The sequence below is a fragment of the Anser brachyrhynchus genome (genome assembly GCF_964034855.1).
Source record: "Anser brachyrhynchus genome assembly, chromosome: 9".
NCBI lineage: Eukaryota > Metazoa > Chordata > Aves > Anseriformes > Anatidae > Anser > Anser brachyrhynchus.
The window spans coordinates 26,564,108-26,577,234 of NC_137703.1; the positions used below are offsets into that span (position 1 = coordinate 26,564,108).

Consider the following 13,127-nt stretch of genomic DNA (forward strand, 5'->3'; position numbering starts at 1 on the left):
TCTCTGACTGGTACCTTGCATTTTAAGATTCCTTCTTTTCTTTCCCTGGGAACTAATGAACCTTTTCAAATTGCCTCATGTGGTGTATCACAAGGTGTGTTTTTTAGATTTGCCAAAAAAAAAAAAAAAAAAAAAGAATTAGTGTTTATCTGTTAAATATCTCCTGATTTCCTTATTAATTCTTTGAAACCGAACATCTGGGAAGTCGTTCTGTTCCCGTTTTAGTAGAGCAAAGCCTTGATGGACTGACTCATGCAATTTCACAAATTTGGATTCAGAAGATGTTCAAAATAGAAATTCATAAGAACTCTTTCCTCTGGTAAATAAATAAACCAACCAACCAATCAATGAACCAATGTACCAAACAAACAAACAAACAAAAAAAAGAGGAAACATCCTGGTCTTTTTAGAAAATCAGTCGACACTATGCACTTCTGCAGATAACCTTGAGGAAACAATGAATTTCAGTGAGTGTCTTATCTGGTTTGAGGCTGTTTACTGTATACTGTTTACTGTTTACTGAGGCTCTTATAGTGCAAAGATACTGCCGAAAATTTTTACCAGGATTGGAAGTGGAGTTGGCAAACTGATTTAAATTAATCAGGCCTGGCTATACTGGGGAGGCTACGCTTGCATGTCCATTTTTTTTACGGCAATGCTTCTTTTGGATTCTTAGATAAAAGAGTATAAAGTGGGCATTCTCCACTTGATGCAATTTCACTATATAGTGATTCCTATCAATGTATAATTAAAAGTGGATTTCCTTTTCCCTGTTTGGCTGAGGTGGGGGAGGGTCTGCATAAACCTGGTTGATGTGAAGTGAACAAAGAGAACTTTCATGAGTTCTCCTGCAAACAGTCTATCAGTTACAATTCCTAGTGTTCACACTGCTGTACTGTTCAAAAGGAGCTCTAAAAAAAAAAGTCAAGCAGGGGGTCCAAGAAAAATTCAACCCGCATGCCAACTAAGAGAAAGAAAGAGAAGGCAGGGAAAAAAACCTAGCTTTTGTTGTAAAAAGAACTAATGAAGCTGCTCTTAGAACTGTCCATGGTGACACAACAAGCCTGTGCACCCACACACATTGTGAGAATGCCAGTCACCCACAGTAATGAGAAAAGGAAACACTGTGGGCAAAGGTAATATATGAATACACTGCTATTATGGTTTAACTGTGGGGAATCACAACGCTGGCCCACAATATCTTGTGCCAACTGCCAAAAGTGGTAAAGTAATACATAAGGTTGTCTACTTATATTTTTCTTACAGACAAGATGGACTGGTGGGGGGTAAAATCCCATTATCATTATAAATTGCTAATTAAATAATTATCAATTAGATGGGCAGACAGAACTCATTCCAATGAATTCCTTGGAGAGCTTTCAGTAAAGAAAAACAGTAATTTTGATTATTTTTTTTATCTATACTTCCTGCCTAGGGGCTCTAAATAGAGATGATATATGGTGTATCCCATGTTAGACTTTCACACACTATATCCCATGTTAGAGCTCAGGGACAAACACTGAACTTTGGAGCGTATATAGATCTTTTTTCAGTTTTTCAGATAAATGGTCTTAATTTCATGACATTAATTAGAAGCCCAGGGTTATTTCCTAAGGAATAAAAATAATATTTTCCAGACTTTTATGCAGCTTTGAGAAATCATTTTTTTCAAGCAACTGATAATATTTTCTAATGTCATTTCATTTGCTTCTCCTTTTTTTCATAATCCAGAATTTTCTTTGAAAAAATTTAAAATATTTAATACATATAAATATACAGATGTTAAACATGGCTGAACATAGTGCAAGGAGTATTTTTAATGAACTTTGTTCTATTCATTAACACTAAAACCAATGCAAAATTAAACCTTATGCCCATAGATTTTGTCAAGTTTTCCAATCAGACCCTTGGGCAAAAACACTGTTGTCACAGTACTGAGCAACAGAAATGTTCCTGTCCTGTCCTGTGCCCCTTACTCATGTGAGTAATTTTTCCTGAGAGGGGTCCCAAAGGCTTGAATAAAACTTACTCAGCTATAATCAGTAATTACTCACATGTGCACAGACTGGTTGTACCCACACTTTTCTTGTCCTAAATGAGTTTTCCAAGACAATTAAAAACTATATTGATGTTCAACGGTTATTAAAAGAAGAAGGAAAAAAAAGCCTCAGTTGTCTGTAACAGGGAGTACTTTCAAAAAACAGTTCTACAAACTGAAGAGTCACACTAATGTTTGCGACATAGTTTTCATTGCTGGCAAACACCACCACCACCACCATCAAAAAAAAAGTAAGGAACGGAAAGGATAACATGAAAGATGGACTTTTAATTCCAAAGCCACAAACATTTAAATATGAATGAGGCTTGCTGCAGTCCTCTATCTTTTGTCAGGAAATATGAAGCTCTGGAACTCCTTTTGTTGCCTTCTTTGTTAACTGTATGAGGCTGAAAGGAGTTAGATGCCTTGTTTCATTTTCAAGCCCCATCACAATGAGGACCTCAAAAATAAATTCTGATAAATACATGAAAATTCTGAAGGGTTGATAAAGGAGAGAAAACTTTCTTTTCCAGAGTAATCTGTCAATAGGTGACATACCAGGGATGATCATCATTAAAAACAAATGGTAAGTTAGAATTCTAAGGTTTAGAAAGGGGAAATGAGTTACAGTATAAAATAAAAATATAATTACAGTAAAACATTTGAGTACACTGATATAAAATATGTTTGGCAATATAAACATCTTTTCCCTCAGGTTTGCTGTTTTTCTCTGGGAGATCACAGAATCTCAAGGGAAGTTCCTTATGATGATGTTCCCTAGTGTGATTTACTTTGAGGAATACTTAACGGAGAAAGGTGCCTACTACATTTTGTTATTGAGTTTTTGTTCATGGTTCAGGATTGATCCACTTGAGTCTTTCAGCAGGGAGTAGTTTTCCAGTGTGGCACAGCATGACTCCAAATCAATAAGGTTAATAGATGTGGTGGCCACACAGTCAGAGGTGATGTGCCTGGCATTTTCTGTGCCAATGAAGAAAATTTCTGATGACGAGATGTCATTTTTGTGCCGGCAGTAATGTCACCCTGATTACCTAGAGCACATAGCCAGTTAGTAAGTTAGCAAGACTGTAAATGGCCCATTAATCTGAATTATCTTTACAGCAACTGCTTGAAAAAATTTTGCTTGCACCCAAATTGCTGGCCTCTCTGTGATTCCTGAAATGCCAACAGCACACTTGCTATATAAAAATGATATTGCTGTGAAAAAGTGACTAAATGGGAATGGCTAGCCTGGAACTTCACTGTATATTTTTAAACTCTCAACAGCATAGTATAAAACCTGCAAAATGCCAGACATTTAAAAAAAAAAAAAAAGTCATTAAAAAAAATAGATAATGTAAACCAAAGGAAAATAAATACAGTACAAAATACCACTGGGGGGGGAAAAAAAAAAAAAAAAAGCAGTAATAACACTGATGCCAAATCTACTGGTGTAATGAGAGTGCCATGTGTTGGTCTTCCTGCAGTTCTAATTTTCTCTGACTTTTTAAAATATGCAAACTCTCAACAGTGCCTCCCAGAGCATTGATGGATACATATTCCCAGATGGCTTGTGTTGTGAACGAAGTGCTGGACTGGACTGCAACGAGAAATCTGTTTAATATTCCAATATCTAAATGTCAGGAAGGTGTAATTCAGAGTGCCACTGAAAGATGAGCCAAGCAGAATACAATTTATAGTGACTTTAGTTAACAAATGTCATTAAGGGAAGGATTTCCATAATTAAATCATTAACTAATATGAAATACTGATTTCCTCTCTGATATTACTATATCATCACTTGTTGGACTTGCTGACGCCCAAAGAGCACTTAGTGCAGTTTCTACCAGCAACAATAATAATTTGCATTATGATAATACTGTCAAGAACCATCAAGCATAGAAAACAGAGCAAAGTACTCTGTGAACTAAACATCCTTGTCCCAGAGACTCCACAGATAACATTTTGAAGAAAAATAATAGGATGGTAGGATGGGTGCAAGGAAAATCTGTGCAAACAGACTGGATAAAATGATGGTTAGTATTACCAGGCTTGCTCCATATTGCCTTCCTTCAACTATCTCTACTTTTTGTTAACTAGTTTGGAGTGAGCCAGCTTTACTTCAGCTTTTCCTAGACATCTTTACAGAGCTTCTAAATGGATGTTTTATCTGAAGAACTAAATTCTATTGCAATTTACATCAAGAACTCTCATTTTCTAACAGCAAGAGTTCTGATTTTTTTTTTGACAGCTCTTTATATTTTAGTGTTGTCCAAGGGAAGTTGAGTGTGCACCACAGAAGGAATATAGCACATTCAATGATGATTCCAGTTATATTCTAGTATGCTCATTAAACATGTTAAATAGTTGAACATATTAAGTTAACTTGAAAATGCGGAAGGAGTGGAACAGGTAAGATTAAAAAAAAAAAAAAAAGGAACATCTGAAAAAACTGCTCCTTAATTGAGTTGTAATCAGTTAGTATTGATCATTAGTCCTTTCTTTTATCAGCATGATGAAGATAATGATGCTAATGATGATGATGATGACGATGATGCAGCATTTGGATCATAAAGGAAGGAAAAATTGTTTAAATATTTGATGATAATTCATTTTTGGTGAAAGGTGTTTTGGGATGTACAATATCATATATTACTCTCAAATTGATGATAGAGCTTGAAAATACCTGAATAAGCAAGATTTCCTTTTCTTGGTGTACTTTTCCAGATCTACTTTTAAAGAATCAGTCCACTCAGAGCTAAAATGAAGAGGTGCTATATTTTGGGAAAATGTATTAAAAATATGTTATTTTCTACCTCAGTCTTTCAGCAGGAAAGCAGTTCTTTTGTCAGTTAAACATTCAAAAATCATGTCTCATTTGAATAAATTACCATATTTTGTGGCAAAAATTAATTCCAAGGAAGGAACAACAAATAGGAAACCAATTTAAATTGTGTATTTTAGAGGAGAGGAAAAAAAAGAAAACCCAACATTGTCATGCGTATGACAGCTCAGCTAATTTGATGGGCTTTGATGTTAATTTAGGGTTTACTTTAATTTCAAAACATATTTTTTCACTTAATAAGGGAAACAAAAGAAACTTTCAACCAGTTTGTTATCTGGGAATGTTTTGGCTTCTCAAATGTGAGAACATGATTGTTTTTATTTCCAGGAGGAGATAATAACACTGAAGCAATAAAAAAGAGTCAAGGCAGCTTGCACAGCACAGGAAGTTCACAGCCAGAGACTTAATTTCCCACACAATGTACTGTGCAATGGGCCCATTAACATAGATGAATAGGCTCTTTAAAGGTTTTTTTTTTCCAGATATGCAGCTGCCGCTGAATGGTGCTATGTTAATAAGGTACTCACATGCCTATTCTTCAGGTACTCTGGCATTCTCTACCTAGGCAATCTCCATATAGGAAAAGCTATTAGGGGTTGTATCTCCTACCACACCTTCAATTATTTTAACACCTGCACTGATAATCCAGGCAAGGTAAACTGGTAGGGGGCCGAGGGTCTAAGTCCATCCTCTTCCCCGCCAAAGTCACATCTCAGGGGGTGGGGCCGAGGGAGAGGGGGATAGAAAAAAAGTAAAGTCACTTTTATTACACATCAGTGGGAACATTCTGAAAAAGCTTTCATGCCTAGGAAATTGTTATTTCTTCAAACAACTGACAGCCTGCAGAGGAAACTCTAATGGAAATCCAGCTCATGCATTGTTATGCATGGCCCTCATGTAGATACATGGGGGTGGATTAAGTTAGCTTCCAAAGGGTCTATTGTGTGCGGCATTAATTTGCAGTGCTCTTGATATTTGAGTTTGAAGGTTTTACAACCTTTGTGTTTACTTAGATGCACTATATCCTAGGTTTGTTTATTTCCTTCCACAATCTCTTATTACCCTGTAAATGTTACATTTATCTTTATTAACTTTCAGTATGTTGCTGTAAGTCACAGAGAAGGAAATGATTACAGCCTCCTTGAAATGTATTAGTTTTAGAGGCTTTTTTTTTTTCTTTCTTCCTGGTCAGTTCCGAGTTATCCATCTGTTAAAACACTGGCCTTCTTTTTAAAACCAGTGGATTTAAAGCATAAGAACTATGTCATTTATTATTATATTATTATTAAATCATACATAAATACATTATATTTCCCATGTCATATACGTACAGATAAATAAACCAGTCTTCCAAAAGACTGTAAATCTGACACTGGCACAACTGCCTCTTGCTACACAGTGATATGAGAAAAAATGCTCATGCCACTTCATCATGAGCAAAATCTTTCCCCTGTTTCCTCAGAATCCTCTACAAAATTGTCATATACAGGTCTTTGTCTCCTAGACTTAAGATCCAAAATACAAAGATGACTCGTCCTATGCTGCTTTAACTTGTATTACTTCTTCCTGTAAAGATTCAAATACACTGTAGATAGGCATTTTTGTAAATTCAACTTTCCAGTAAGATTTAAATTCAGAAGATCCTAATGGCTTTTTATTTGAACTTGTCAGAGATGTCTAGAAGTATTAGTTTTTCAACACTGAACTAAGAACTCAAAGTAACTTGTATGTTCAAAAGAAGCTATGATCCTAATCTGAACTAAAGGGCTCAATTGAATAAAAATACCTTATGCTCGAGTAACTCAAGTTATGTGTGGTTCCTTCCTTTCCCTCCCCCTTTATATGGAATTTAGACAGTTAGACATTTCTGTATTTTAATAACACAAAAGGGTTTCTTGTAAAAAAAATTAAGTGTCTGATTTACAGTAATTAGGGTCTGAGTAGTATCAGGTGCACAGTTTGCTCAAAACCAAACCAAACCAAACCAAAACAAAAAACATACAAAAAAACCCCTAGCACTAAGGGAAGACCCTTTTAAATCACAGAAAGTTTTGAATTCAGGTCTTGATGCTACATAATGGATTAAGGGAAAAGAAATTACCTTCTTTAGGGCTCACTCATTAGGGGCACAACAGCAGAAACAGCTGCCTCGAAGACCTGCTTGCTTGTTAGGATGAGGGATTCTATTCGGAACCTGTCTCAGAGTGAGTGGGAAGAAGTGCAGACCAAATGACAGGAGCCACTGACCTCAGCTGTTGAAGAAGTGAAGATCTTAATCCAACCTTTGGGGCTTGGGAACTTTTCTAATGTCCTAGGAAATGATAACAGCAGGAATAGAAGGAACTGCATTTCACAGAGCTGTTTGAAGTACTGTGGTACTACTGCATTGTATGAAACAATAGCACAGCTTCCCCTGGAACATGATAAATGTATGTGAAACTGTGGCTGGTTTAGAGAATATAGATCTAGTGCGTCTGTTCTCCTTGTTTTGTAACACAAGGACAAGGAGTGATAATAAAGAGATGCAAATTGAAAACCAATAAAAGGAAAGCCTTCTTTCCTCACTTTGGATAATTAGGCTATTGGTATGCAATATCATAATATTTCACTGAAGTCAGATTAAATCTAGCAGATTAAAAGGAGAAGTCAGATATTTGTATAATACAAGAATCTCCAGCATTACAGCAGTTAATATGAATTACTGGCAAATAAGAAGAGACCTGTGTCTGGAACAGTGTAGTCTTCATTTGCTATCACAAAATTCTGCCTTCAACTGAATTCTCAGACCCTGGCTGCTGACAGAGATATGGTGCCATCCTGGTACAATTCTTGCCTTGCTGCATCCCTATAATATCCCTCAGCTTTAATCATCATGTCATATTCAGAGATTTAATTTTTTTTTTGGACTAAAACCACAAGAACCACAAGAGAACAAGAGGGGTTTTGTTTTGTTTTGAAATGATAGATAATTCCAAAATTCCAATACCACCACCACTAAAGAAAAAAAAAAAGCTCAAACATCTGAGTACACATCACAAAACTTGTCTTGCTATCATAAAACTGGTAAAGCTCTCCTGGTCATAGTGGTGTCCACAGAAGACTCCTACTGAAGACCTCCCACAGGTTATCAAAGACTGTATTATGAAGACAAAAAATACTCCTACCCACCTAGCAACAACCATCTCTCCATTAAAAAAAGGGAAAGTTGGTGCCAGGAGTGACCACTGCAATCAGGCAGAAATTGCAGGCTTTTCTTTGTTACTTTTGCAACTGTGAAAACATTTTTGATCCCTGATCTCATTTCCAGAATGGCAGTTATTATTCTGTCGGTCTACTCACAACAAAGTCTTTACAGGCACATGAAGCTGCCTGCTATCTGTTTATTTTTGGAACATTAACATATGTATGTATTTCTCTAGCAGAGCTGTTTACTTAATATGAGGTATGAGGTATGGACTCAACTTACTGCATGTTAATTCTGTGCAGTTTTTTAAAACCTCCCCATATTCCACAAGAGGAGCAATACACAAAGAGCATATTATACACCTGAACTGGACTCCTCTATTTTTTATCTGTGCTTTCTTTAAGCGATCATTCCAAGAGATATGTTATCTGAAATGTGGTGATGAATGTTCCGCATATTAAAGCAGGAGTCTGATTTGTCATTGGTTTCAAAGTGTGCACAGTACTATAATTGACTAGGTTTCATCAACCCTCTGACAACCCAGGGGAGGATAATCTACTCCAGTGCTCACGGTAACTCACGCCTATCTGTTCACTGCACTTAGCATCGTGGGGAAGTGCAGGCCAGGCTACACCAATCCTCTCCCATTACCCAAATCTTCCAAGGACATATGGAGGTGGCCATGTCTCCACCTTCTCACCTCTATGGACCAAGTCAGGAGTAGGTAAAATGAAAACATTTAGATTTTGTGTACTTTTAAAGTAAGAAATAGTTAAGAAATAGTCTATCTCGTATTCTTTTTCTGACTCATACAGTATCGAATATTTAATAAATACCTGGAGTTAACTGTGGCAGGGAGGAGATGAAACTCAGCGGTTTCCCAGTCAGGCAATGAGCAGGAAACAAAATCTTCAAAGCACGTTACCCTCCCGGGGTCTCCGAATGTGACCAGTTGACAGATACCCAGGAAAACAGGAGTTGTTTGGAGGAACTGCATGTTAGACAAAGATGAGGATAAATTAATGTAGACAATCTGTATGGCTGAGATGGTAAAAGACACACTTCAAAGATAAGGACTGGTCAATCAGAGGTTTGTTACTAGCCAAGGAAAATTATAGGTATTCTAGAAAATAAAAGCAATTGGAAAGGAGCTGGTCAAGAGGAAGAAAAAGTTTAATAAGAGGAACATTGTAAGGAAAAAGTAAATATAGAGGGAAGCAGGGAAAATAATGTATCATATCATAGGAAACAAATAGAGGATAGTAAATATGTGCGTGAAGTAGTGGACAAATTGTAAGAACAGCGTGCATGGGTGACAGTGAAGAGCACATGGGGTGTAGGTGTTTAATGTTTTAAAGTTTAATGGAAAACTACCTTACTGGGAAACACTGGAGCTAAACTATCTATCTAACTATCTAATTTTAAAATTGCATTTTGTGCATGTTTTAGTGAGCAAAAAAATGCAGCCTCATGCTCTATCTTGGAGCACTCACAATGTTCAGGATGTATTCCAGTAAGTAAATTTGATGGGTCATTGCTCATTTTTGCACCCCAAAATTTTGGTGTCTATATGTAGAAAATGGGGCTTGGCTTGATTCCAAAGTCAGGACTGCTTCCACACACAGGCCAGGATAATTTAACTTAAAATGAATGCTCATTTCCATACATCTGTACTACATATATTGGAATATTGGCCCAAATTAGGCTTGGTTTCTAATTTTACCTTTCATAGCAAAGGCCCCTGGCAAGAAACAGTCCCAACCCCATGAACAAAATTCATACAAAGTCCATGCATAAAAAGAGGAATGCTAGATAACTCATTTTCTTGCCTATTAAGGAGTACTTTGACAACTTGACTTCTTGGAAACTAATGAAAATTACGGGATCATGGTTGTTTTTTTTGCTTTATCCCTTTTTAAACACAGTCTGACAAATTAACAGAAGGAAGAGAGTGATCCCAGCAGTTTGCATCCTTAACACTAGGGTCTGTATCTCTGTCTCTCTGCTGCTCCTGGAGGCAGTTCTTAACTGCAGTCTCCAGTATGATGTGGCTCAGAGACAACCAGCCTCATTGCAGAACACCGTGATTCTTTTGCAGCAACCAGCTAACTTGTTCATACCACCACAGAGCAGGGGCAGAGCTTGCAAGAAGCAAAGGTAATCATTTCTACATTAAGTATCTGGCAAAGATGTGGGCTATGGGCAGGGGGAAGGGACGTGGAGAGGGAGGAGCTGCAGAACATGAAAGTGGAAGATGAAGAAACAGCCACCGAAAATAAATCCAGTGTTCCATAGGAAGGTGCAAGTCGGTGACAAGACTGGAGACAGGACCAGGAAGGCAGGAAGACTGCACATCTGCATCCTGCACATTTTGTTCTAACACGTTCTTTTGCCTTTATCTTTTTCTGTTGTTTTTTTTTTTTCAGGCTGTCTGCAAAGTTTTGCAAAAGACTCCCCCTGCCAAGCCAAGCAACATGACTGGGTACTGAGATGGTGCTTCTTATCTACGGCCCTTTTTTCTATATTGTTCTTCTGAGATGGGCTGCTAAGGAAATAAGGCCCCATGTAATTTCCAGCAAGTGAATCAGTTCTTTTGCTTTAAATAATAAAAACCCCTCATTTTCATATTTCCATATTTAATTTTTGCACTTGCATGTACGTTTCTGTTATCTTCCAGCCACATGTTGCTATTTGTCTCTGTAGTGGAGAATTTTTTATTTTTTTTTGACTGTGGGCTGTGTGAAGCCTGACTTGCATGTAAAAGATCCACAGGGAAGCTGCACACTTCATGAGAACACTCCCTGCTCACCGCCACACTGGGTAGCATGTGGCACATACGTGCAACACCACACACCTACAGACCAAGATGAGATAGTCAGTGCAAAGTCCCAGAGGAAAATAACAGGTGTGGGCCAGGAAGGGCAATAAGAGAGAGGCTGGAAAAAAAAAAAAAAAAAAGAAGGCAGCCAGTGGCTGTTCCAAAAATCAGCCAGATTTGGCTGACTAAACACTGTTTTAACAATCATCCAGCCACTATGCAACTTCCACAGAGCTCAAACTGACAAAACTTGGGTAGAAGAAGAGCTCTGAGATTTATGAGACCATTTCAGGCAATCTCACTGCATTTAGACTGTTTTTTATGTTAGTCACCCTTCAGCTATCTGACTTTCAATGAAATTCAAGCTCCTAAGATATTTGGGTGCTTTTAAAAAGGTTACATGCAGTCAAAAGCAAGCAGCCAAGACTTCCTCATTCAGTCAAAATTAGTGAGGCAGCTCGTTGTGATACATCTTAACTCAGCTGCAGCAGTACTTGGACAGACAGTATTTTTGCTGTGCTTGCTGGCAGACAAGGTTTCAGACAGACTCTGGTTATGATTTAGTTTTTGTCTACATGCTCAGCGCTCTGTCAAACTCCTGCAGCCAACACAGGGACTGCCTTCAACAGGAGAGAGTGTACCTGCAATTAATTCTCCGTTTGAACAACATTTGGGTTGTCGTTTCGTCAGTGGAGCACAGCCACCCACATTCTGCTCTAATCTGCTCCCAGACTGCAGACAGCTCTGGATAGTCCACATAAAATGTATGCGCTGAATTTATCCTGCACTTTTCTCTTCTGCAGAGGGGACATTACCTCCAGCTTGCTGCTGCCTCTGGTGCCACCATGGGGCTGCCAAACCCACTAGCATTCCTGCTCTCTGACAGGTATGCTCTGCCCTTGCATTGGAAAAGAAAGTTTAATACAACTTTTTTTTTTTTTTCCCTTCCTGATAACAGATTTGGAAAGCGATTCTCAAGAAATACAACAGTATGTAGAGTGTACTCTTCTGGTGTTGATTTCGCTCCTATGTCCCCTCTTAGTTCCGTCTCTCCTTATTTACAAGCCTTCCCTCCATGGCACCCGGATGCCTGCTAAGTCACCCATCTGTGGTTTGCATTTTTCATGGAGTTACACACCTTTGCCCATATCCTCCTCCTCTCTTCCCTCTCTCCGTCCTTCACCATATGTTGGCCATCTTGCTCCTATTGATTCCGTCAGCACAAGCTTTTACAGAGCACTGCTAGTCAGATAGATAGTTTTATTGCATCAGACTTCAACCTATGCCATGCCTTAACTACAGTACTGACAGCATTCATTAAGGTGTACAACACGTATAAGTACCACAAATTTACCATTGCATACAAAAGTGCACTGTTATAAAGCTATATTGTGGTTGACAAAGACATCTTCCAAGCATTCATCTCCACTGAATACAACAGACTTTCCACTCCAAATACCTCCCCTGAAGGTTGAAGCTTTGTGTCAATTCAGTGTGATTGGAAAGGGATGTGTGACACCAGTTCACGAAATGGTTTGCCTTAATGAACGTGATAATTCTCCTTGAAGGGTCCTTATCCTCTTATCCTCTGCTCAACTGACATCAGCTGGAAAACCTATTGTTTGCACCACTGTGACCAGCAGATATCAAAGCAATGCACCAGCCTCTCTTATGGCATGACACTACTAAATATTTGTGATACAATATGACAATCCAAAAATATTACCCTAAACGCTTAAGACACCTCTGTAAGCTTTTTTTGATCCCATACAGTGAGACTCTGTGTAGGCATAAAATCCATCCATGCATCTCTGTGCAGGCACAGATGTTTAGTTTCACGTAGTTTTATGAGGAGGTTCAGTTGTGGCAGACCCGTACAATACCCTGTATTTCTCTGAACAGGGCGATGCGGAAGCTAAGGACAAGTGAGGCTAACAATTGGCCAACACTCAGCAAAAGCTCTGGGTTTTATACAGTTAGTAAAGCCCAATAAGACAGGGCTATGAGATGATGAGACCCAATAGATACAACCCTGGATTGTATCTATCCAGGGAGTAAAAAAAAGAAACTGGCAGAAGATACACACAATGTGGACATTAGGGTTTCTAGTTGTATAACTTTACTTTTTCCAGGTATGATAATGTTATGCAAAAAGAAACAGATTCAGTTTGGTCAGTTTAGTCTCACTCAGGCCTCTGTTGCTGCTATATTATAAATGCGATGTTATCTAGTATTTGAATTG

General features: G+C 38.0%; 1 protein-coding gene and 1 long non-coding RNA gene across 9 annotated transcripts in view; one reads left to right on the forward strand and one right to left on the reverse strand.

The window, feature by feature from the left end:
- LOC308199573 (uncharacterized protein) overlaps window positions 1-13,127 on the reverse strand; it is a 132,089-nt gene that overhangs the window by 48,748 nt on the left and 70,214 nt on the right. For 6 of the 8 annotated variants that reach the window (XR_013954706.1, XR_013954707.1, XR_013954708.1 and 3 more), the window contains one exon: window positions 8,904-9,058. The gene's annotated coding sequence lies outside the window, so the exon portion shown is untranslated. Of the gene's footprint in view, window positions 1-6,984; window positions 7,876-8,903; window positions 9,059-13,127 lie in introns of those variants that run through there. The other 2 variants (XR_013954710.1, XR_013954711.1) reach the window with 2 other exon arrangements.
- On the forward strand, window positions 9,067-11,028 carry LOC308199576. Its single transcript, XR_013954713.1, has 2 exons — window positions 9,067-10,224; window positions 10,494-11,028. It is a non-coding gene; the product is annotated as an uncharacterized lncRNA (long non-coding RNA).